At 39.9% G+C, this 26,858-nt stretch overlaps 1 pseudogene; it reads right to left on the bottom strand.

The window, feature by feature from the left end:
- Positions 1-631: 631 nt before the first annotated feature.
- The window catches only part of LOC133767571 (large ribosomal subunit protein eL8-like), a 39,118-nt pseudogene continuing 12,891 nt past the window's right edge, over positions 632-26,858 (bottom strand).

The raw sequence follows: 26,858 nt of genomic DNA, 5'->3' as shown, positions 1-26,858 counted from the left end.
CTTTCTTTGTTCTTCGCTGCATGAGAGTTGGTTAGGAGCTCTATTTTAGTGCAAATTTCTTTTTTGTTTTTTGAGGAGAACCTTTATTATTGTGTACGGGGAATTCTATAGTGTACATCTATCTCAGCTTTGTGGCTAATTCTTTAGCCTTGGCCTTTTCTTTGATAATGACAGCCATGGATTTAGGACCCATAACGTCTCCCCAGTGGCAGCACACCTCATCATATCTTTTTTTTAAAAAAGATTTATTTATTTATTTGAAAGTCCGAGTGTCACAGAGAGAGAAGGAGAGGCAGAGAGAGAGAGAGAGAGAGGTCTTCCATCTGATAGTTCACTCCCCAGATGGCTGCAACAGCTGGAGCTGCGCCGATCCGAAGCCAGGAGCCAGGAGCTTCCTCCGGGTTTCCCACATGGGTGCAGAGCCCAAGGACTTGGGCCATCTTCCACTGCTTTCTCAGGCCATAGCAGAGAGCTGGATCAGAAGTGGAGCAGCCGGGTCTTGAACCGGCTCCCATATGGGATGCCAGCACTGCAAGCAGCGGCTTTACCCGCTAGGCCACAGCGTCGGCCCTCATCATATCTATCTTTGTAGTTGGCCCTGATGGGTTCCACCAGCTTAACCAGAGCTCCTCTGTCTTCCTAGTTCACCAGTGTGGATGTGGCAGTGGTGAAGTCTTCCTGTGGACCAGGTGCCCCAGGCAGGCCTTCACCTTGATGATGCAGTAAGGGATCCCCATTTTATGAAACAGGGCAGGCAAGAAGACAATCAACCCGGGGAATCCACGTCATGTGTAATCACCACCAGCTGAGCCTTCCTATTCTCCACCAAGGTAGCGACAGTGTTGACGCCTGCCCAGAGGACAGGTGGTCTCTTGGTAGGGACGTCCCCTTTGCCAGCCGCCTTTTTCTCAGCCTGGACCAACAGCCTCGGCTTCTTCTCTTGTTTTATCTCTGGCCTGTTCTTGTGGGCCAGTTTCAGCAGTTGAGTAGCTGTCTGGGGTCCAGGGCCCAGGTGAACTGGTTAATGGAAGGAGGTATCTTTAGCTGCTTATACAGGATGGCCCTATGCCACTGTAGCTGGAAGTAGGGGGCATTTGACAAAACAGGTGAGGTGCCTCTTGGGCTGGATGTCCTGTCCAATGCCAGAGTTCATAGGCCTTTTCTCAAACAGAGGATTTATCACCTTCACAACAGCAGGGGCCAGGGCCACCTCCTTCCTCTTGGCCTTCTTTCCTTTTGTCGTCTTGGGAGGCTGGAGGAGAGAGCAGGGCAAAATTCTTACAGGAAAAGTTCATGTCTTGTTTATCACAGCTCACAATTAACACTAGCCTTTGTCCCATATAGGGGCTCAAATAGTGGTTTTTAGATTGTGTCAAGTGTACCAATAGTAACAAGAGTATTTATTGGTTCTTTATATAGAACATTGCCAACCCATAATACTAGATGGGAAATATATACAGAGAGCTGTGGCAGAAATTTCTATGTTGTTCACACTAACTGGCACATTTCTTTTTCTTAGTGGGCACTCAGCTAGGTTACATTTCCCAGCCTTCCTTGAAGCTAGGTGTGATCAATGGCCAAAAGGATGTGTGCAGAAGTGATATGTGCCTGGCCTATCAAAACCTTTTGCTTAGTTTTTCACATGTTCTCTATTTTCATCCTGAAATCTAGTGGATAGAATTCTGAAGACCTAGAGGAAGTGGAACTCCAAGATGGAAAGGGCCGAGGCCTCTGTGCTTCTATTCAGAGGATCAGTGGCTGGCCAAGGACACTTACATTACACTCTGAAATTTGGGGATTACTTATCACAGCTGTTAGTATATATATATATATATATATTTTTTTTTTTTTTTTACAGGCAGAGTGGACAGTGAGAGAGAGACAGAGAGAAAGGTCTTCCTTTGCTGTTGGTTTACCCTCCAATGGCCGCCATGGCCGGCGCGCTGCAGCTGGTGCACTGCGCTGATCCGAAGCCAGGAGCCAGGTGCTTCTCCTGGTCTCCCATGCGGGTGCAGGACCCAAGCACTTGGGCCATCCTCCACTGCACTCCTGGGCCATAGCAGAGAGCTGGCCTGGAAGAGGGGCAACCGGGACAGAATCCGGCACCCCGACTGGGGCTAGAACCTGGTGTGCCGGTGCCGCTAGGCGGAGGATTAGCCTGTTGAGCCACGGCGCCAGCAATGTTAGTATACTTTGGATAATTCAAGTTGTAAGTTTAATGAAACCTTGCTAGATTGATCTTGATTAACTACCTGTTCTTTTTCCTCCCCCTTTTAAAAAGATTTATTTATTTATTTGAAAGGCCAAGTTACAGAAAGAAAGTTATTCTATCTGCTGGTTCACTCCCCAAATGGTTGCATCACCCAGGGCTGGGCCAGGATGAAGCCAGGAGCCAGGAGCTTCATTTGGGTCTCCAAATGAAGGGGAACAAGGCCTTGGGCTTTTTGCTGCTGCTTTTTCAGGCCATTAGCAGGGAGCTGGATCAGAAGAGTTTGAGAAGCTGGCACTGTAAGCCACAGTGGGTTTAACCTACTGTGCGCCGGCCCCAGTGAACTACTTTTCCAAAGGATGCCCAGTAAAAAAAAAAATTCAAAACTGCATCTATTATTCCATTTAAGTATGAGCAATCTCATTTCTATGATCAGAAAAAAAGGCTTTGTTCAATGTTCAATCTGTAAATTTTCTAGTCTTCAAAACATGTAATAATAATACCAAAAGAGGCTGGCGCCGCAGCTCACTAGGTTAATCCTCCGCCTGCGGCGCCAGCACCCTGGGATCTAGTCCTGGCTGGGGCACTGGTTCTGTCCCAGTTGCTCCTCTTCCTGTCCAGCTCTCTGCTGTGGCCCGGGAGTGCAGTGGAGGATGGCCCAAGTGCTTGGGCCCTGCACCTGCATGGGAGACCGGGAGGAAGCACCAGGCTCCTGGCTTCAGATCGGCACAGTGTGCCAGCCGTAGTGGCCACTTGGGGGGTGACCCAATGGAAAAAGAAGACCTTTCTCTCTGTCTCTCTCTCTCTAACTCTGCCTGTCCAAAAAAATAAAAAAAAAATACCAAAAGAGAGTCAGTTTCCCTAAAATATGCTTTAATCTACTCACAGAAAATCCTTAGGATATAGCTGAAAAGGTCTCAGGTTCCTGACTACAGAGGCCATCATAACAGGGACACCTCCATTCTGGCCAGCTGCAAGTTGGGAAAAAATAGGGGGACTAGGTTTTGACATCCTTGGCGGCTGACAGTTGGTTTGCCACTAGTCAATGACCCCAGGATTTGTATTCATATGACAACCTCACCACTTATTTTTTATTCTTCTACATTGTGAAATGGTTAATAACTGCCAATTTACCTGTTTAGATCCCCCCAAAAAGCCTCCAGAGGAGAATCAAGGCCACAAACTGTAGAAGGCACAGTGTGCCCCTTTTTTCTTCTGTTTACTAAATACACATTTACCAAGCACCTGCCACGGATGCTTCTGTGAGTCTGTGTGGTGGGGGACGGCTTCAAACAAGCAATCAACAGAGCTGTTTCCAGGGAAGACTTTAGAACATTGGGATTCGGCAAAGCAACACAGTCTGAAAGACTATATTGACCATGGTAGGACAGACTTGGGTTCAAATTCTTACTCTCTCAATTACTATGGTTTGAATTGGGTGTTTCACAAGTACCTAAATTCCATTTCCTTCTTTTGAGGATTGTTGAAAGAATTAGAAAATTCTCTAGTGTAGTGCTCAGAAAACAGTAGGTACTTAAGTAGTGATAGCTATTCTTATATAGAGATAAGCACACATCTCCCCCCCCCCCCACATTTATACACACACCATCACTAGTTGGATATATGAGAAAGGGGAAATAATTAGCATGAACAAGAAAAGATAGACAAGGGTGGGGGAGGAAATCACATTGGGTTGGAATGGAAAAAGTGGGTCATTAATTTTTCCTAATCAAGGCTTCCTTTGAGAACATTTCTCATTTCTAATCTAACAGGGATGCCAGATCTAAATGTACAAGTCTCATGCAGGCATCACCAAAAAAGGATGAAGGGAGAAAGGAATTCATTGTTCCAGAAAAAAAGTTCCTAGAATGGATGAAAAAGGTCACATAAGGCACTGTTGACTCACAGACACACACTCTGTGTGTGTGTTTGTGTGTGTGTGAGAGAGAGAGAGAGAGAGAGGGAGAGAGAGAAAGAGAGAGAGAGAGAGAGAGAGAGAGAGAGAGAGAGAAATAAGCATGCTACTCATATGAAACATAAATCATACAATTTGTTCATATTTTAGAAACAGATAAGATACAATTTCTAACACTACAGAGAACCAGAGTTAAGAGATCATTCTTTTTTTAAGTATTATTTTTAATAAGGCTATTTTCTAAAGATTTATTTTTTATTTATTTGAAAAGCAGAGTTACAGAGAGACAGAGAGAGAGACAGACAGAGAGAATCTTCCATCCACTGGTTCACTCCCCAAATGGCCACAATGGCCGGGAATGTCCCATGCCGAAGCCAGGAGCCTGGAGATTTTTGGGGGTCTCCCACACGGGTGCAGGGGCCCAAGTGCTTGGGCCATCTTCTGCTGCTTTCCCAGGCATATTATCAGTTATCTGAATAGGAAGTGGAGTCTTGAGTGTGGTGCCCATATGTGATACTGATGTCACAGGCAGCAACTTAACTGCTACACCATAACACTGGCCTAAGAGATCTCTCAATCCAAATGAGTCCTTCACCAAAGGGCTAACAGATTCAGAGATGTGAAATGACATCCACTGTAGCTTAACCTGCTGTGACACAATGCCAGCCTTGGCTTTTTGACCGCCTACCACGACAGGCACTGTTCCAAGTACTCTGTGAGTTAATTCTCACAGTAGCCCTAGAAGATTGCAAGAGCTATGGTTTGAATATGTTTTGTTCTTGTGAAAACTCATGTTGAGGTTAATTACCCAGTGTAACAGTGTTGAGGTGGTGGGACATTTTTAAGATATGTTGAGGCCTCTAAGAGGCATTTGGGGTTATGAGGGATTCACCCTCATACATATTTAATGTTTATCTTGAGAGACTGGGTTAGCTCCCTGAAGACTGGATTAGGACTCATGGGACTGGACCAATTTCCATGAAAGCAATTTGTTGCATGGAGTGCAGCTTTTTGGGAACTGCTCTCTACTTCTGCTCTCTTGCACATGTGTTCCTTTTGCATGCTTGCGCTTATCTGCCATGTTGCCATCAGGGAGCCCTCATCAGATGCTGCTGCCAGGCTGTTGACACTTCCCAGCTACCAGACTCATGAACCAAATAAGCCTCTTTTCATTATTAACTACCCAACAGATATTTTATTTTAGCTACACAGAATGTACTAAGACAGGAAGCTTAAGCGACTGGTTCAAGATTACATAGGTAGTAACTAGTCAAGCAATCACTAGAATCAGACTGTTTGGTACCCAGTGCCAATGATCTTAATCACTACATTATACTACATTACTTTTTTCACTAAGAGATGATGCATATTATGTCAAGACTCTTTTAGTGACAGCTAGGATCATGGGAAACATAAATTACTTTGCCTACAGACACATCTGCTGAGAACACAAATGTTATTTTGTATATAATGTTTACTTGAGTTCTTACTATAGGTCAGAGTACCATACCTACACGTAATGCTCTGCAGGTAAAACAACAAGCATAATGTTGGCCCTTAGTGGGTTCTCCATATTGCAGGAAAATGATAAGCAATACAAATAAATAAGTAAGGCTTGAAAGAGCCTACAAATGATTGAAAATTTGAGGCTGCTCATCCAATATTGCTGGATCTACATTTGGACAGAAATCTGTAAATTTTGCAAGGCTTGGTTTGCTTTATTTAACTACAGAAATAGCAAGGATCAATATAAACTTTCACATACCTGTTATAAAGAGAGTAATTTCTGTAAAATTATACATGGGCCATAACATTTACTGTGAAATATAATTTTCCATCTGTTTGATTTCAGCCCATTGTAAAGCATTTTTTATTCTTTGAGAATAAAAAATAGACTAGAAAAATTCTCAGTTTCAAGTGAATTCTTTTTAAAAAGAATAAAACAGTAAAATCACAGAATTTCTCCATTCTCTTCCATCATATGGGTTTCTTTGAGGTTTAATAATATTATAAATAAAGCAACTTTGAGATAAAATACAAAACAGTGAACAACAATTTAGAAACATTGTGGAGAAGCAAACATTATATCCCAGTGTTGCCAGGCTTTCAGTGTAAGACAGAAAACAGAACAAGGACTCTCATTTGTTCTATCAAGAAAGCATAAATATTGGCTTCGTACAAAGCCAACCTCTTGCAGCTGTACACCAGCTCTCAACTATTAAAAAGATTCTTAAATTCCCAGGGAAATAAAAATCAATTTCAGCCATATAAGTCTGTATATAAATTTATTGTGCTTCATTCCAAATATTTTCTCATCAAGGAGTTTGGAACAAAATTTTTTTGAAAGTCTCCAATTCACCTATTACACCATTATGAATACTTGAATGACTTCCAGTAACTGTGCTTTGAAACTTTCTATGTCTGTATAACATGCCAATGACAGCTCAGCATTAATGTCAATACATTTCATTATTTGGCAAGATAAATGGCCATAGTGACAGAGTGGAATTCTGATGGCCGTATTCTCATATTTCACACTAGATGGGTGCTCTTGCCTTTTCTTGCTCTCTTGGCAAGATATTCATTTCTTGAATTATATTAAAATCTGTTTTATCTGTCAAAGCTTAGAATGAGCTAAGTGATTATTGTTTTAATCCCAAATCAATACTTGTACTTGGTTCTTGAAAGAATTCCAATCACTGTAGCTCTTGCTTATAGTTTAGATGGATAATAATGCTATTGTGTAGTTTGCCTTGGAGTTTTACATATCCTATTTGTAGAAAATTTTATTTTAAATTGTACTCTATTTTAGATTTAGATTTTAGATTTACTTATTACAGAAAGAGAGAGGCAAAGACAGAGGGAGAGATCTTCCATCCTTTGGTTCACTCCCCAAATGCCCACAACAGCTAGGGCTGGGCCAAGTCAAAGTCGAGAACCAGAAACTCCATCTAGGTCTCCCAAGTGGGTGGTAGGGGCCCAAATTTGCACCATCATCCACTGCCTTCCAAGGTGCATTAGAAGGAAGCTGGATTGGAAGCACAGAAGCCAGGACTCAAAACTGGCACTCCAATATGGGATGCTGGTGCTGGGAGCAGTGGTTTAGCCTGCTCTGTCACAATGTGGGTCCCAGTATAATGACTAGTGTTCACATTGTTCAAAAAGAGAAATGGATGTGATATTAACTTTTTTGGCTTTCAATGGAAAAATGAAATGTTATATGTATTTGCTGAAGCCTGAAGAAATGGGGATCTATTTCACAAACTTTGTGTGCATTAGAATCTCCTGAGGAACTAGTTACAACACGTTGCAAGGTCCCATGAGGAAAGATTCATATTCAATAGGTTTGGGTACAGTTTGGATCTTTGATTCCAATAAGTTCCCAGACGATGCTAATGTAATCAGTTCGAGCACTAGAATAGAATAGAATGGTTGGTAGCAAAGCTTAGGAGTATTGATTCAAATCTTCCTTTGCCATTTAAAGGCCTATCGATTTGGGGTAACTTTCTTAAACTATTTTTCAGCCTTTTCTTCCTCCTCTGCTCAGTAGGAGTTTGTAGTTACAATGCTGTCTATACAGCAATTGACATAGTGTAAGACACACACCTGGTAATAAATGGTAATCAAGGTTATTAGAAATGATCTACCTCAGGTGATCACTGACATCATACATAAGAATGTTAATTGTTAAATCCACAACAGGAGTCACTGTGCACTAACTTCCCAAGAAGGACCTCTGTCCTCAAAGAGTTGTATTGTAATTATATCTAAGTGCTCGCAAAAGATATCATTCTTGGGTGCTTCTTTTAAGTTAATTAAGTTTCTAAAAAAAAAAGTAATAAAATTAACTTCAAGATGCAATGACTTTGAAAAGTCCTTGTCTCAACTGTTGAGGAGTATTTTTGTGTGTGTGTGCAAATTGTTGAACTCTTAACTTAGTATAGAGTTGGTCATCTGTGTATAAGTCGATCAAAAATGGATCTTAGTGGACAATGGGACTGAGAATGGGAGAGGGAGTAGGGAGAGGGGTGGGAGAGTGGTTATGGTGGGAAGAATCACTATATTCCTAAAGTTGTACTTATGAGATGCATGAAGTTTGTATTCCTTAAATAAAAGGTTTCTTTGGGGAAAAAAAAAAAGAAGAAATGATGTAGTGCCCTTTTCTGGACTAGAGCTGACTGGATCTACAGCGCTTCTACTTCATTCTCCGTACATTTGGCAAATTATCTGTCAGGTATGCCAGGTGAGGAGTTGTGCCATCAGTGGATTCGCATCTGTTTGGGATTTGAATTGTTCAGATGAGCCCTAAGACACTCAAATATTTCGACCCTTGGGCCTTCCTTCAACAGGAACTCCCAACTAAATACCCATACTAAAGTTTTGTTTGATTCTATCCTTTCAATTGTTTCTCATTTATATGGTTTTATGGTTCCATAGTTATGTTTCCTTATGAATGATCTTTTAAGAACATCAGTTTATTTTCAAAATCAAACTCGACTCTCTGGAGAATAATATCCTTTCTGTCCATATTTTGCTATTAAGACGCCTGGTGTTCTGCCAAGGCAACATATTAATAAACCTAAGCTTGATATTTTCATTGTCATGTGAACACTGAAATTGGCTCTCAATTACATAAAGCAGCCAATTCAACAGAAAACGTGTATTGGATTTGCAATGAACACGTCTGTGAAAGAATTATTTTAAAATCCCTGATTTTGTGGTTTGTTTTTAATTTGTTAAAAAGGCATGATCCACCAGTCACAAAAGTCCTTGCCAATTCAGAACAAGTTTATTTTTGGAAGTATATGATTTTATTTTAGTCGAGTATTAATAAATAAATTTGTTTTGCATTCAACCATTCATTAGTCCTTTGTCTAAGTCCCATTTTGCTGGTAGGCACTGTGCTGGGCAGTAGGGAAAACTCTTAAACCTCATCCTCTCACAGCTTAAAACTAAGTGCACAGGGGCTGGCGCTGTGGCGTAGTGGGTAAAGCCGCCGCCTGCATTGCTGGCATCCCATATGGACACCGGTTTGAGTCCTGGTTGCTCTACTTTCGATCCAGCTTTCTGCTATGGTCTGGGAAAAAAAGTAGAAGATAGCCCAAGTGCTTGGGCCCCTACATCCACGTGGGAGACCCGGAAGAAGCTCCTGACTCCTGGCTTCGGATCTGCACAGCTCCGGCCATTGCGGCCAACTGGGGAGTGAACCAGTGGATGAAAGACCTCTCTCTCTCTCTCTCTCTCTCTGCCTCTCCTTCTCTCTCTGTGTAACTCTGTCAAATTAATAAATAAATCTTAAAAACAACAACAATAAAAAAAAACTAAGTACGCAGTTATTAGACCCTCATAAATCTCCAGTCCTTCCCACTTAACAAGCTACAGAAAGTATTTGTGTACACAGCAATTTCCCATGAATCCATTAACACCACCAAAACTTCATCCCCACCTACAGTGTTAGGTATTGTTTTCTATAGTACGATCCTTGGGAGCGTCTATTCAAAGAAGGACTTTACATTTCCTATTGCTTTATTTGTAAAAAAGAATATGGAGAAGACAAATGAAATCATCCTTGTGGATTGGTAACTAACTGATACAAACTCTAGCAAAATGACATGATTAAAGACAGGGCAATCTGTACATCAGACTTCATTTTCTGGGGCTTTTCAAGCAATTCAGGGATTCGCATTCATATGATGTATTATGGACTGCACATTTATTTCTCCCTAAAATTCATATGTTGCAGCCCTACCCCACCATGGCATTTGGAGATAGCCTTTGAGAGGTAATTAAGGTTAGAGGGTTGGGTACCCTTATAAGAGACACTAGAGAGCCTGCTCTCTTTCTGCCCTGTGAGGACACAGCAAGAAGGCTGCCATTTGCAAATCAGGAGAGAGATCTGTTCAGAAAATGAATCATTCAGCACCTTGATCTTGGACTTCTCAGCCTTCAAAATGAGGAGAAAGAGATTTCTGTTGTTGAAACCACTCAGTCTATAGCATTTTGCTATGGCAACCTGAGAAGACTAAGACATTAGAAAAATCACAGGGATTTGACCAAGACGATGGAATTGCTCCCAAGTAATCTGTTATGAGTCCCAATCAGGGCCTCGCATCCCATCTGCCAGGACAGCTTTTTACTGTTGCCTGAACAAAATTTGCTCTTTCTTGCCTCTATTATGTACTCCTCCTGTCTGTTTTCTTTACCCAAAATGACCTCCCCACATCTCCCACTTCTGGCTAAGAAGCCCATCTCTAAGAAATCTTTCCTGATTAGCCACAGTTCTTTCTCAAACAATGCTTCACCACGAACTCTGTGCTTCTTCCCCCTGGACTCATGGACTCATATTTGCCTCTCACTCTACCATGCCCGTGGTTGGTTCAAGGACCGTGGATCTTATCTCCTCAACATGCCCTCGGGCATCCCCAACACAAGCCTTGGTGGAGATTTTTTCAATCATTTGTGTCTTACATTGGCCCTCAAAGAATGCTGTGCAAATAAAGTGGGAATAAAACTTACTGACTGAAAACTGAACTAGATGCTAAGAGCCAACAAATGTTCTGAGGCAAATGAATCAAGTAATACAAGGAAGTACAATAAAACCCTGGCTGGAGAGGCTGCGGTGGTGGTAGTGGGGTGGGTAGCAGGAGTTGTTCTGGATAAGTGAGTTTTATAGAGTGCTGAGGATTTATCCTTTTAAACACCAAATTTTACTTTTAATTATTTTGGATGAAAAAATTTCCAAAATATAATGCCTTCTAAAATAGTGCATTATCAACATAATCCAGCTAAATGATTCAGTTTTTTCATTAAAATCCCAATGAGCTATCCCACTGAGAAGCCCTCAGGCCCTCCTGAGATATGTAGAACTGTGTGTCCCTATTACTGATGCTGCAGATTGCTGTGTTTTATTGTTGTTGTTTTTTCCCTGTTCTTCTGGCCCTTCCCTTGCTGTCAGTCTTACTGATGCCTGTGTGACTGTGTGACTGCTCCTAATGTGCTTGCTTCTCATATACAATGGGTTTGGAAATTAAATACCCAAGTTCACTGTGGTTGTTATCATAATTACTATTGTTATAAACCTTGAGCAAAGGGCTCTCTCTGGGAGAGGACCTTCCAGGGACTACAAGGCTAAACTATAAAAGTCAAACACCTCTATGTTGGGAACTCCTAATTCAGTCTCTCTGAAGTCTCTTTACCTCCTTTTGGATATATATCTTTCAAATAAATTAGGAATTTATATACTTGACAAACAATAGCTGAATGCTTACAGAGGGCAAGATGCAGGCTGTGTATTGTAGGATGGTCCTCTAAAATAAGTGTCTGCATGTATTACTCACTGTTCCCTATACTGCACTTGCATATCACATGTACTCAGTATTTACTGAATGAATGATCTGAGTAGCCTAAGTAATAACATATTGACACACAAAACACAATCAAATGCATATGAAAGAGTGATCTCTACCCCTATGTTTATTGCATCTCAATTCACAATAGCTAAGATATGGAATCAACCCAGATGTCCATCAACTGAAGATTGGATAAAGAAATTATGGTATACATACCCTATGGAATACTACACATTGGTTAAAAATAATGAAATCCTGACATATGCAACAAAATGGATGCAACTGGAAACCATTATACTTGGTGAAATAAGTCAGCCCCCAAAAGACAAATACCGTATGTTTTCTCTGATCTGTGGTAACAGAGTCCCTAAAAGGTAATGCATAGGAGTGAAACAGACATTTTGAGATTCAATGATTTTTTTTTTAGATTTTTATTTATTTATTTGACAGGTAGAATTACAGACAATGAGAGAGAGAGAGAGAGAGAGAGAGACAGAGAGAAAGGCCTTCCTTCCATTGGTTCACTCCCCAAATGGCCGCAACGGATAGAACTGCGCCGATCCAAAGCCAGGAGCCAGGTGCTTCCTCCTGGTCTCCCACACGGGTACAGGGGTCCAAGCACCTAGGCCATCCTCCACTGCTTTCCCAGGCCACAGCAGAGAGCTGGACTGGAAAGAGATTCAATGATTTTTAACATCCCTTGTCTCAACTGTTGATGAACAGTGCTTTTTTCTTCATACTATTTGTTGAACTCTTTACTTAGTGTAGGTTTAATCTTATGAGTATAAAGTTAATTGAAAATAGATCTTTGTAAAAGTTAAAGAATGAGAATAGAAGAGGGAGGAAAAAGGGTGAGAGCATGGGCAGAAGGGAGGGTGGTATATAGGAAGTGTTGCTATGTTTCTAAATCTATATATAGGAAATGCATAAATCTGTATACCTTAAATAAAATTAAAAATAGATAAATAAATAAATAAAAACAATCAAGTTTTTATTTATTTATTTATTTTTATTTTTTATTTCATAAATGTTAATTTACGAAGTGCAACGTTTGTATTGTTGTGGCTTCCCCCCACCAACCTCCCTCCGTCCCATGGCCCTCCCCTCTCCCTCTCCCATCCCGCCCTTTATCGAGTTTCATTTTCAATTACCTTCATATACTGAAGATCAACTTAGTATATACTAAGCAAGGATTTCAACAGGCTGCATTCACACAACCGCACAAGGTATAGGGTATTGTTCGACTAGTAGTGTTTTTAAGTTTCATAGTAAAACACAATAAGGACAGAGATCCTACGTGGGGAGCATGTACCCAGTGACTCCCGTTGTTGATTTAACAATTGGCACTCTTATTTATGACGTCAGCAATCACCCGAGACTCTTGCTATGAGCTGTCTAGGCTATGGAAGTCCCTTGAGTTCACCGACTCTGAACTTGTTTAGTCAAGGCCATGTCACAGTGGAGGTTCCTTCCTCCCTTCAGAGAAAGGCGCCTCTCTCCTTGATGGCCTGTTCCTTCTGCTGGTGTCTTGTTCACCAGGGTCTTTCATTTAGATTGTTTTTTGCCACCGAAAAACAATTAAGTTTTCAAGGGTCAGAAAAGAGATGCACATAAAATATGTGCAAAGACCAACAGATGATTTCCTGATGGAAAATATAGAAGGACTTCATGGAAGAGGTAGCACTTATGATTGGCACTTGAAGAATGGGGTCATATTTCAATCAACAAGAAGTTCGGGAAGTAAGAAGAGAGTAGAACACTGTAGACAAGACCCAGATGCTGCAATGGGCAGGGTGTATTTGAGAGCTGATTACTACATTTTGGCTGGAGAACTTGTAGGGTAGTAGTAGGAGATCCCATTATAATGTTATATTGGGGTCAAAACATGGGTGGGCCTTGAATGTCAGGTTTAAGAATTTAGATTTTGTTCATTAGGTGGTGGGGAGGAATTGAGGGTGTTTGAGCTGGAAGGCAACATACCTAGACCTGGACTTTACAAAGATTTGCTTTAGAGAGTGTGGTTTAAGAGGCAAAGGGAAAGAGGGCTGGAGGTGACTCCAAAGGTGTGGATGAGAGGTAATGGGGTCTGAATTAGAATGTTGGCTGTGGGAACCGCAAGGAAGAACAATCATCTCAGACACTGAAAAGGCAGAATAAGAAAACGTGGCCATTTATTTGTGGTCAGGAGTGATGTGGAAGGACATATCAAGTTTAATACCAAGGGATGTCTTTTCCAGAACTCAGAGTCCAAAGGGACAGGTTCTAGAGACAAGAGGATGAGTCTGATTTGGGAGATGCGGGGGCAAGAGACTACACTGTTGATAGCTACGCTATAAAAAAGTATGAACGGGAAACTACACTGCAAAACACTGAAGGTTAATGAGTACTGCCAAAAGGAGTGCTCACGTGGACCCATCCCACAGAAAGGAGTTCAAAGGTCCATGTCTTATTTTTAGTCCCTTTGTAACATGACTGTATTAAAATGATTAATTTGTCTTTTAAAGTCACTTTCGGGTGAGCCTTTAAAACAAAGCTTTAACTTGTTTTCTCTGGGCTATCATGATTAACACTGGAGCATTAATACTATCTATTGGACTTATTCGGCATCACTGACCTTGCATAAGGAGGTAGTAGGACCTCCTCCCATCAGAAACAAAGGTGTTTTAACATAAGCAGGTGACTCCCCATAGAATCAGTAGGGAAGCTGGGCACTACATGGGATCTCACAAGCTGAATGAGTAGGATTTGATATGGAAACAAGATGGGAAAGTGCATTCTAGTCCAAGGAAACTGTATGTCAACCTGGCATGATAAGATTGATAGGACATGGTGAGGGAAGGGCAGCAGTCACTTTCCTGTGGCCGAAGCACACGTGGAGAGAGCTGGTGTGGGAGATACCACGGCATCCGAGGAACTGAAGCACTGCTGAGAGCAAGTGAGGACATAGGAACTGAACCAGTGATTAGCCCATAATAGGCACCGAATGAGTACTGCTTGATAGGCGGTTCAGGATGCACCTTCTCTTGGGTTCAAATTAGCTTCAACATTAGGTTGCTGGGCCAGAGGTCTTGAAGAGGAAAAGGTTCTAGAAGATTTGGGGTACAGCGGTTTTTTTAAATATTTATTTATTTTTAACTTTTATTTAATGAATATAAATTTCCAGTGTACAGCTTATGGATTACAATGGCTTCCCCCTCCCATAACTTCCCTCCCACCCGCAACCCTCCCCTCTCCCGCTCCCTCTCCCCTTCCATTTGCATCAAGATTCATTTTCAATTCTCTTTATATACAGAAGATCAATTTAGTATAAAGATTTCAACAGTTTGCACCCACATAGAAACACAAAGTGAAACATACTGTTTGAGTACTAGTTATAGCATTAAATCAAAATGTACAGCACATTAAGGACAGAGATCCCACATGAGGAGCAAGTGCACAGTGGCTCCTGTTGTTGACCCAACAAATTGACACTCTAGTTTATGGTGCCAGTAACCACCCTAGGCTGTCGTCATGAGTTGCCAAGGCTATGGAAGCCTTCCAAGTTTACTGACTCTGATCATATTTAGACAAGGTCATAAAAGACAGGGTGAGGATAGTAACCAATGATCCTAAAAGTGGCATTTACCAGGTTTGAACAATTATACAACTTTAAGTGGGGAAGAGGACCATCAGTACACACAGGTTGGGAGTAGAGCCATTGGTGGTAGAGGTTATGATTAATATTTATTTATTTATTTATTTATTTATTTGAAAGGCAGAGTTATGGAGAGTCAGAGGGAAAGAGAGACAGACACAGACAGAGACAAAGACAGAGAGAGAGGTCTTCTATCCACTGGTTCACTCCCCAAACAGCTGAAACAGCTGAAGCTTGGCTGATCCAAATCTAGGAGCCAGGAGCTTCTTTTTGGGTGTCCCACATGGGTGCAGGGGCCCAAGGACTTGGGCCATCTTCTACTGCTTTCCCAGGTCACAGCAGAGAGCTGGATCAGAAGTGGAATAGCCAGGACATGAACCCACACCCATATGGGATGCTGGCACACTGCAGGCTGCAGATTTACCCACTACACCACAGTGCCGGCCCCTGGGATACAGTTTTAATAGAGAAGCAAAATGCACTAGATTCTGGTAGACCCACAACTTTGTAAGATGTGCAGCACTTTGAGGTGTAATCACTCTGTACAGGAGCATAGTTGGTCCTTGGAGGCCATGGAAGGAGGTAATATGGCTCTTAAATAAAACCAAAGAAAAAACTGCAATGGCTCTCCATTTCTTTTTTAAATGAATAAATATGTACCATTTGATTGAATTGTTATATTGCACTAGCCTACCAGATATGGCTATGGAGCATTTGAAAAGTGACTAGTCCAAATTCAAGTTTGCTGTTAGTATAAAAGACACACTGTATTTCAAAGACTTAGTTTGAGAAAAAGAAAAATATCTCTTTGATTCTTTTTTATAGGTAACATGTTGAAACATTATTTTAGATATACCGAGTTAAATAAATTTATCAGTAAAACAAATTTCACCTGTTTTTACTTTTTAAAATTTGACTACTAGAAAAATTCCAATAATCTCTATGTATTATATCATTTTATTGGACAGAACTGCCATAGAAAGTTTGTGATTTTTCCTATTGAAATAAAAAAAAAATGCTCTATTTCCTCTGATTTTTCTGACCTTTCTTTTAGGAAACTTGCCAATTTGTTCACTAGCAAGAAATTCAAACTGTAATAAACAGGTCAATGCATTTTTTCTATTGTCTAGGATTATTTAACTGTATTTCATGTTTCTATGGCAATTACTGCCACTAACTGCAGGCTTATTTTAGTGGCTCTAATGTTCTGTTCAGTTTGTGTATTATAAAAATTATTTAAACAAGAAATTTGAGAGGGTTCATTATTTGGGGCCATTAAAAAGCAAGAAAGAAGGGAAAGGGAAAAGGTCTTTTATTAATAACTTTCATATCAAGCAAGTTGTAGTATGACATGTTCAGACCTTTCTCAAGAAGAGGTTATTGCAAAATATTCCTCTCCCACAAAGAGCTTGGAGCCAATATCTCTATTAGAACATCAAACAACAATTGCAAATGCTCAAAACACAGCACTTGAAGGATCATTTTGCTTTCACATTGATGAACAGCAAGTAACTGTTCAAAAAGGGCATTCCTGGATTCCTGTGGGCTAGTGGAAATTTTAACATTCTATCATAGTGCTGACCTTTAGCTTAATTTGCCCTAACTTTCCTGCTTCACACCAACACTCTCCCATGATTCTACAAATTTGGTGTGTGTTAGCATTTAACAGAATGTGAAATAGCCTTAAGGATTCTCCAACAAATGGAACTGATTATACAATGAAAATAAACTTAAGTAAGGATCTGAGACATCATGTAAAGTATTTTACTATGTTTTGTAAGGCTCTTTGCATTTAGGAAGCAAGTACATTTGTTTTTAAATAAAAGTGGTCTCTTTTTTAACAAATGAAAAGCCTTATTCACTTTCTTTGAAGTGTAAGCAAGAAAAAAAAATTAGTAAGTGATGATCATGAAATCCAAAGGGAGAGTTACAACCCAAGGCGTGCCTGCTGCACAGAGAGTCTGCTGTGCTTCAAAGGTTGAGAGCAGTTTATGTATATGGACAGTGTGATAGTACATGGTAGACAGTGAACCTTCTGGAAGAACAGGCAGTTCTTAAATACCTGTCACCAGCGTTATATTGCAGAGCAAGATGAAACTGAAAGATTCCCATGTCAAGCCTTTAATATCGTACAACAAAAATGACTTCATCCGTGCAATTAGTGAACAAGCTGTTCCCACTCGTGTAATAGCTCCAGGAGGAGAAACTTATTTTGACTTTGATTTGTCCCATTTTCCTCTGCACTGAATGTTGTAACCTTGTCGACTAAAATCTCTTGGCCTAATAGTTACAGTCAACATTGAAGAGCTCTGCCTTTAAATTATTTGTGCAAATAAAAGGAGGGAAAATAAATTACACTCAGTCCTTCCATCCCCACGTTACAGATGACATCCACCTGCACGTTGGAAATTTTGTGCTCAAAATGATGAAGTACTCTTTTTTTTTTTATCTGTGAAATCAAACTAAATTCCTGTGTAATAAATTAACTTTACAGAGTTTTGTTTCACCACCACAATCATTGCTTTTACGGTCTGTTTGGGCTGTGTATTCCATAAAGCTGAAACATAATTGAATTCTTTTTTTACTTAAAGAAAGCAAACTCTAAGAGATCCCTTTTCTTTTTCGTTTCTGTTTCAACTATCTGAAGAAAGGAGGTGGAAGAGAGGGATGTGCTTCAAGAAGCCTATGGTTACCATGTGGCCACTGAGAAATACATTGTGATTTGAGCATCTTCTCTGGAGGAAAACTTTCAGATATTAACACATTATGTCCCAGAAAAAAATTTTAAGAAGTTTGTATGTTTTAACTTTGACTTAATAATGAGCCTAAACAAGCAGCTCCACTGCTCCTCTTCAAAAACAGAGCAGAAGCATCACAAAATTGTTTCAAACATACCATACTTCCAGGCCTAGTCTGTTGGGCTAGTGATAAACCCTGGAAGTCCAGTACTATTGGCACTAATGATGTCAACTTCTTCTAGACTTACACATCTATATTCATTATTCCAAAATGAAACATGAATATAGAGCAAGGGTAATACGTTTGGAAATGTTCCCTTTAAAAGCATCCATGGTGGTGCAGGCATTTGGTGCGGAGGCTAAGACACTGCTTGGGGGGCCAACGTCATGGCACAGTAATTAAAGCTGCTGCCTATGATGCTGGCATCCCATATGAGCAACAATTCAAGCCCTGGATGCTCCACTTCTGATCCAGCTCCCTGCTAATGTGCCTGGGAAAGCCCAGAAGATGGCCCAAGTACTTGGGCCCTAGCTACCCACATTGGAGATCTGAATGGAGCCATTTTGGGAGTAAACTGGCAGATGGAAGAAATCTCTCTCTCTCTCTCTTTAACTCTGTCTCTCAAATAAATAAAATAGATGCCTGAATTTCATATTGGAGTTCCTGGGTTCAAGTCCTGATTTTGCCCTTAATGCAGTTTCTTGCCAATAACTTCCCTGGGAGGCCATACCTGATGCTGAAGTACCTAGACCCCTGCCACCCAAATGGAAGACTTGGATTGAATTCTGAGCTCCTGGCTTTGGCCTGGCCCAGTTCTGGCTTTTGTGGGCAAATGGAGTGAATGGGAGATCTTTATCTCTCTCTCTCTCTCTGCTTTTCAAATAAATAAGTCATTTTATTTTTCAAAAAGCAGCGTAATAAGTCATTTATGCTGTGGCAGTCTAACTGTATTCCATTTTAATTTGAGGAAAATATGTTAAGAGAATAAGTCAAATTATTTTCATTACAAAAAGTGCCTCCATTTAATTTCACATTTTATTTTAAAAAAATTGTAAGAAGTGGTTTTTTTCCCTCTTAGTGCTGGAATGATACACATAGTTTCACTCTTGTCATGTTATTCTGTTATTCTACTTTTTAAAAGGGCAAATGTCCTAATAGGGATGAAAGAAAACCAGCTGTAGGGATGATGAAGGGAGCCCGAACCCTATGTGCTAACACAGTTATTAACATTGAGCTGAATTTATTTTATCCTTCTAAAAAAGGACTGATTTAATTGAACACAATTTTTTAGTAGGTAGTATGGTAGTCTGGAAGAGACAATGTGCCCATACAGGCCATTCCCTACCATATTCTGGTCTTCAGGTCATAAATTATAGACCTAGACCAGGGCCAGGCTAAATTATTTTGACAAATGAGGCACATAAGCATTTCCTCTAAGGAAAATTTTCTTCACTGGATCACACCATTTGACAGGTACACCACACTTAGAGAATCTGTTCAAGAAAACCATTAAGTCGACTGGAGTGCCTACAGTTTATGGAGATCTTCTTTTGGGATTTTTTTTTACCCCAAAACATTTTAGAAATGGTTTGGAAGTATGTTAACTACACCAACATGGATATAGAAAACAGGAATCAATACTTCAGAAGAGGGTATCAGAATTGGCAATGTTCTTGGTATATTAGGGAAATTATTAGAATTAAAAGGAAAGAGGCCCGTGCTGTGGTGTAGCAGGTAAAGCCACCGCCTGCAATGCCGACATCCAAGATCCGGCTGCTCCACTTCTGATCCAGCTCTCTGCTATGGCCTGGGAAAGCAGGAAGATGGCCAAAGTCCTTGGGCCCCTGCACCCACATAGGAGACACAGAAGAAACTCCTGGCTCCTGGCTTCAGATTGGCTCAGCTCTGGCCATTGTGGCCAGCTAGGGAGTGAACCAGCAGATGGAAGACCTCTCTCTCTGCCTCTGCCTCTCTGTAATTCTGCCTTTCAAATAAATAAATAAATCCTAAAAAAAAAATTAAAAGGAGAAAAAAGTCATCAAGGAGAAAACTGGGAGGAAACAGAATTTCATTCATTCAAAAAAATATTAATTGAATGCTTATTATGTATTAGGCTCTTTTCTAGGTGCTATTTTACATTCTAGAAGCTCACATTCTAATTACATTTAAGAGTTTAATTGAAGTTGAAGCATTAAACTTCTACTTTTTGACCATAAAGGAATGACAGGCACAAAGTTTATCTGCCTTCTTCAGACAACTGAAAATTGGACAAAATAGGTGAAGCAATTGTTTCCAGACATTGGAAATCTTGTGGTTCAAGACAGAACTGCCAACAACAGATTTTAAAAGCTAAGAGGAGCCTGATGAATGCCCCAGAGTTTCCAGGTCACTGCATACACAGGGGATCCCAGGATAATGTAGAAGCCTCCCTGAGAGAAGGCAGAGTTCGGAGTTCCAAGAAGCCAAGGCAGCTAGACATCATGGGGAGTAGAGCACAGGAGTTTCAGGTATCTATCGATGGTCCTCTTGAGTCTTTAGCTGAGTAATAACCAGTGCATGGATTCGAGGAAACTACCAAGTCTGGAGAAGAACACACAGGACTGGGAATACTTTATGTTATCATCATCAGTCCTAGCAAAAACTAGTTCCTGACACATAAGAGTGCATGTTCAGAAAGGTGTTGCTTCAATAATAGTGTCAAATTATCCCCAGGCTATCCTGTACCTACCAAACAAAGTTTTAGAGGAAGCCTCAGAGCATCAAACTCTTTCCAAGTAAATTGAACTGCATTCCAGGGCAAAACCCAAAAATATTTAAAGGATTACAACTGTATCTAGAAACCAGAAAGCATTAAACTTACAATGCTTGACATTCAATAAAAAAATTATCAAATATGCATAGAGACAGATGAGGAGGATAAAAATAAATAGAAAATAAATAGAAATAGGTCCAGGTGACAGAATTAGTAGACACAGACTTTAAAACATTTATTATGAATATATTCCATATGGTCAAAGAGTTAGAGAAGAACATGAGCAGAACAAGGAGGGAAATGGAAGCTATCTAAAAATACTGAAGTCAAACCTCTAGAATTGAAATTGCACCTGTTGTGGCTAGGTTAAGCAGCAGATTAGATACCACCCGAAGAAAATCAGTGAACTTTAAGGTCATGATAGAAATGATCCAAAATGGAATGCAAAGACTAAAACATGGGAAAAAATTGAATAGAGCATCAGTGAGTTATGGGCAACATCAAGCAGCCTAACATATGTGTAATTGGAGTCCCAGAGGGTAAAAGAGAGACAGGTAGGGACAGAAAAAAATTTAAAGAAATAATGGCTGGAATTTTTCACATTTGATAAATTTCAAGCATGACTTGAAAAGATTCAGAGGCTCTTTCTCATTACAAAGCACTCTCTTTGTAGCCCTTGCACCTAGAATGCTCTCCCTCTGTTTCTTCACCTTCACTACCTAACATGCACTTTAAAAGCCCTAGCCTAAAAAAGTATTTCCAGACCAATCAGTGATTTCATCCTTTTCCAAACACCGAGCCCTATTTGACCATCGGTGATTTGACAATCAGTTATTTGACAATTAGTCATGCAATGACTGAAGGGAGTGCCTGTATAGTTGTTGACACAAAGTGGTTTCAATAAGTTTGTGGGAAAATGGAATTAAAAGGTAATATGCATTTGCCATGAGCTTTTTGAAGCCCTCTTGCATTTATAGCTTCAACATTTTTATGCAACTATTTTCATGAATGCAAAATTTTCATTTATGCAAATTTTTATGCACCTATTTTCATGAATGTCCTTTCTCCGCTTAATACTTGAGTTTTTCCTTTCCATTTCAGAAAATGCTACCTCCACCAGTTCTCCCACTTTTCTCTTCAACTCTCTACCATTTTAATGACCAAAACCCTCCCACAACTTTTCTACTGTACCTAACTTCTAGCTGTTTTATCCTTTCCCCTCCACAACCAAGCCTCTGAAAAAACTTTTATTTTTTTTTATGCCTCAAACCACTTCTATGTGGCTTCCATCTCCATTATTTCCCTAAAATCGTTATCATCAAGGTTACCAGTGACCTATTTTCTACAAAGTCCAGTGGATTTTAGCTTAATGTTTGTTGATACAACAAAACACTTATTAAGCATATGGTATGTGCCTTGTACTGTTCCTGGAGCTGGAAATATGATAAGAAATAAAAATGCCCTTCTAGAGTTCAGGTCTGGCAGGAACATCTAACAATTAAGAAACATAGAGTCATAAATTGTTATGTGGCATTTACTGCTGGTAGCTACTCCTTCCCACTTGAACTGCTCTCTGATGGTGGCTTCCATATTACCATCCCTTATGGTTTAAACATAGTTTAAGGGTGTCCCCCAGAGGTTCATGCATAGGTGTCAAAAAAGAATCAAATACCTTGGCATAAATTTGACCAAGGATGTCAAAGAGCTCTATGATGAGAATTACAACATCAAACATTAAAGAAAGAAATAGAAGAGGATACAAAAAAAAAAAAAAAAGAAAAATCTTCCATGTTCATGGATTGGAAGAATCAATATCATCAAAATGTACATTCTTCCAAAAGCAATTTACAGATTCAATGTAATGCCAGTCAAAATAGCAAAGACATTCTTCTCAGATCAGGAAAAATGATGCTGAAATTCATATGTAGCCAAAGGATAACTCGAATACCTAGAGCAATCTTATACAACAAAAACAAAGCTGGAGGCATCACAAAACCAGATTTCAAGACATACTATTAGGCAGTTTTAATCAAAACAGCCTGATACTGGTACAAAAACAGATGGATAGACCAATGGAACAGAATAGAAATGCCAGAAATCAATCCAAGCATCTACAGCCAACTTATATTTCACCAAGGAGCTAAAACCAATCCCTGGAGCAAGGACAGTTTCTTCAAAAAATGGTGTTGGGAAAACTGGATTTCCACATGCAGAAGAATGAAGCAAGACCCCTACCTTATACCTTACACCAAAATCCACTCGAAATGGATTAAAGACATAAATCTATGACCTGACACCATCAAATTATTAGAGAACATTGGGGAAACCCTGCAAGACATTGACACAGGAAGAGTTTTTGGAAAACACCCCAGTGGCACAGGCAATGAAAGCCAAAATTAACACATGGGACTACATCAAATTGAGAACTTCTGTACTGCAAAAGAAACAGGAAAGTGAAGACGCAACAGACAGAATGGAAGAAATTATTTGCAAGCTACGCAATTGATAAAAGATTAGTAATTAGAATATATAAAGAAATCAAGAAACTCACAAAACAAGCAACCTGGTGAAGAAATGGGCAAAGGACTTATCAAGAAACTCACAAAACAAGCAACCTGGTGAAGAAATGGGCAAAGGACTTAAACAGACATTTTTCAAAAGAGGAAATCTAAATGGCCAACAGACACATGAAAAATGTTCAGGATCACTAGTTGTCAAGAAAATGCAAATCAAAACCACAGTGAGGTTTCACCTCACCCCAGTCAGAATGGCTTTCATACAGAAATCAAGAAGCAACAAATGCTGGCGAGAATGTGGGGAGAAAAGTACCCTAATCCACTGTTGGTGGAAATGTAAACTGGTAAAGCTACTATGGAAGACAGCATGGAGATACCTCATAAATCTGAATAAAGACGTACCATATGACCCAGTCATCCCACTCCTGTGCATTTACCCAAGGGAAATGAAATCAGTAAATAAAAGAGTTATCTGCACCCCCATGTCTATTGCAGCACAATAGCTAAGACATGGAATCAACCCAAATGCCCGTCAACTGAAGGCTGGATAAAGAAATTATGGGATATGTATACTATGGAATACTATACAGCAGTAAAAAAAGAAATCTGGTCATTTAAAAAAAATGGATGAATCTGGAAAACATCATAGTTAGTTAAATAAGCCAGTCCCAAAGGGACAAATACCATATGTTCTCCCTGACCTGTGATAACTAATAGAGCACCTAAAAGGCAATCTGTAGAAGTGAATTTGGCACTTTGAGAAGCAATGACTTGCATAGCCCTTGTCTTGATTGTCGAGGAACAGGTTTTTTTTTCTTCATACTATTTGTTGAACTCTTAACATAGAGTTAATTATATGTGTATAAATTCAGCTGAAAATACATCTCAGTAAAAAAATAAGGGTGGGACTATGAGAGGGAGTAGGAAGTTTGTAAATGTAAAGCTGTATAGTTCTGAATACATTCCTATGGACTTACTTCTAAGGGTATAGTTTAAAAACTTACCATGGCATGGAAAGCCAAGACACTATGGCAAAAAAAAAAAATCTACATGAAGGATCTCTGTGAGTGAGAACCCAGTGGAAAGAAGGGGCCATCAAAGAAGGATGTACTTTTCTGTGAAGTGAGGAGAGAACTTCCACTTGCTTATGGCCCTGTCTAAATGTTGACAGAGTTTGTGGAATCAAAAGGCTTTAATAGCCTTGGCAGCTCCTATCAAGAGCCTTGGGTGATCACTGACATCATAGATAGGAGTGTTTATTGTTAAATCAACAACAGGAGTCACTGAGCACTTACTCCCCATGTAGGACCTCTGTCCTTAATTTGTTGTACTATGAGAATTAACAGTAAAACTTGCCTTCAAATAGTACTTTATACTTTATGTGTCTGTATGGATGCAAACTGTTGAAATTTCTACTTAATATAGAGTTGGTTTTCTGTATATAAAGATAATTAAAATAATCTTAATGAAAAACGGGATGGAGGGCTGGTGCTGTGGTGCAGTGGCTTAAATCCCTGGCCTGAAGTGCAGGCATCCCATATGGGCGCCGGTTCTAGTCCCAGCTGCTCCTCTTCTGATCCAGCTCTCTGTTGTGGCCTGGAATAGCAGTGGAAGATGCCCAAGTCCTTGGGCCCCTGCACCAACATGGGAGACACAGAAGAAGCTTCTGGCTCCTGGCTTTGGATCGGCGCAGTTCTGGCCGTTGCAGCCATCTGGGGAGTGAACCAGTGGATGGAAGATCTCTATCTCTATCTCTACCTCTCTCTTTCATGTAAATAAAATAAAATAAATCTTTTTTAAAAATGGGATTGGAGAAGGAGTAGGAAATGGGACAGGAGTAGGGGTGGGAGGGCAGGTATGGGGAGAAGAACCACTATATTCCTAAAGCTGCACCTATGAAATTTGTATTCATTAAATAAAAACTTTCTAAAAAAAGAACTTGCCATGAGACCCCAAATCCCCTCAAGCTGGGTGGTAAAAATTCCATATAAAGTGTTAAAGTGATCATATTACATGTTACAGAGAACATATAGATAGGATCAAGTGTTAAAGTGATCATATAAGTAGAATCAAGTGTCTGGTAATAATAATGATAGAATTAAAAAGGAGAGAATGTTCCAACATGGGAAGCAGTCCATACAGCAGACTCATAGAATGACAATTGCTTTAAGTATCTCTGACCTCAGAAGCAGCCCTTAAGTAATCCTGATCTGGCTGAAAATCCCATGAAAACCTTTCAGGCATAGAAAGCCAAGACACTGTGGCAAAAAATGTTCTACATGAAGGATCTCTATGAGTGAGAACCCCAGCAGAAAGAAGTGGCCATGAAAGGAGGATGTACTTTTCTGTGAAGGAGGAGAGAACTTCCACTTTGCTTAAGGCCCTGTCTAGATACTGATGGAGTTTGTGGATTCAAAAGGCTTCCATAGCCTAGGTGCCTCATGTCAGGAGCCTCGGGTGGTCACTGACACCATACATAATAGTGTTAATTATTAAATTAACAACAGGAGTCACTGTGCGCTAACTTCCCATGGAGGACCTCTGTCCTCAGTGAGTTGTATTATGAGAGTTAACTGTAAAACTTGGTCTCAAACAGTTTTGTGTTTGAGACTGTTGAAATATTTAGTTAGCATAGCATTGGCCTTTTGTGTATAAAGTTAATTGAAAATGAATCTTAATGGAGAATGGGATTGGGAATGTGAGAGGGAGGAGAAGGGGATGGGAGTGTGGGTGGGAGGGCAGGTATGGTGGGAAGAATCACTATGTTCCTAAAGTGGTACTTATGAAATTTGTATTCCTTAAATAAAAGGTTTCTCTGGGGAAAAAAAAATCATACCATACCCCATAATTATGCACAATTATTATGGGTCAATTACAACAAAAGAATATAAGGTACATGGAGTTGAGGACTTTTTGCCTGTTTTTTAAAACTATGATACTCTTAATGTCTGGGACAGTGCCCAGCACGTGGTAAGCACTCAAAAGTCATTTGTTATATATATAAATCAGTCTTTGCCTTAAGCACTTGGAGCAAGTATTCAGCATACAGCTTAGGTTGCTATATTCTACTGCAACCTTATTTACTTATCTGTCCCTGCTACAAGATTGTAACCTCTGAAGGTGAGTGCATTTTATTTATCTCATTATTTCCATTGCCAAGCACAATTCCTGGCATATTCTATGCTCAATAAATGAATCTTCCCACCCACTGCAAGTTCAGTCAGGGAATGATTAAGGTCCCCTAATACTTAGAACAATGCCTTCCACATAAAAACAATTTCAGTGAATGCATGTTTATTGCAAGATGACCATCAACTGCAACTAAAATACTTTATAAAAATGAAGTATAATACTAGGATGTGTGAATAGCACTATAAAAACACAAAACTCTTCCCAAACTTCACCATGAAGTCTTAACATTTTGAGTTAAGAATTGTGCAGCCACACTGTAAAAAGTGAATCTTTTTTCAAACTATTAACATCCAAAATATACATGGAACTCAAAAAACTTGACAATAAAAAAACCCAAACAATCCAGTTTAAAAATGTGCAAAGAATCAGAACAACTATTTTCCAAAAGAGTAAAGATAAATGGTCAACCATTCCCTGAAAAAATACCAACATCACTAATCAGGAAAACGCAAATGAAAACCACAATATGATATCTTCAAAAAGATATAAAAAATAGCCAACGCTGGTGGAGAAAATGGTACACTAATTTACACTGTCAGCGCAGGTGCTGCC

The sequence above is a fragment of the Lepus europaeus genome, chromosome 10 (genome assembly GCF_033115175.1).
Source record: "Lepus europaeus isolate LE1 chromosome 10, mLepTim1.pri, whole genome shotgun sequence".
In the NCBI taxonomy this organism is placed as follows: Eukaryota; Metazoa; Chordata; class Mammalia; order Lagomorpha; family Leporidae; genus Lepus; species Lepus europaeus.
Note: the sequence above shows the minus strand (reverse complement) of the source record. Positions and strands in the feature narration are given on the sequence as shown.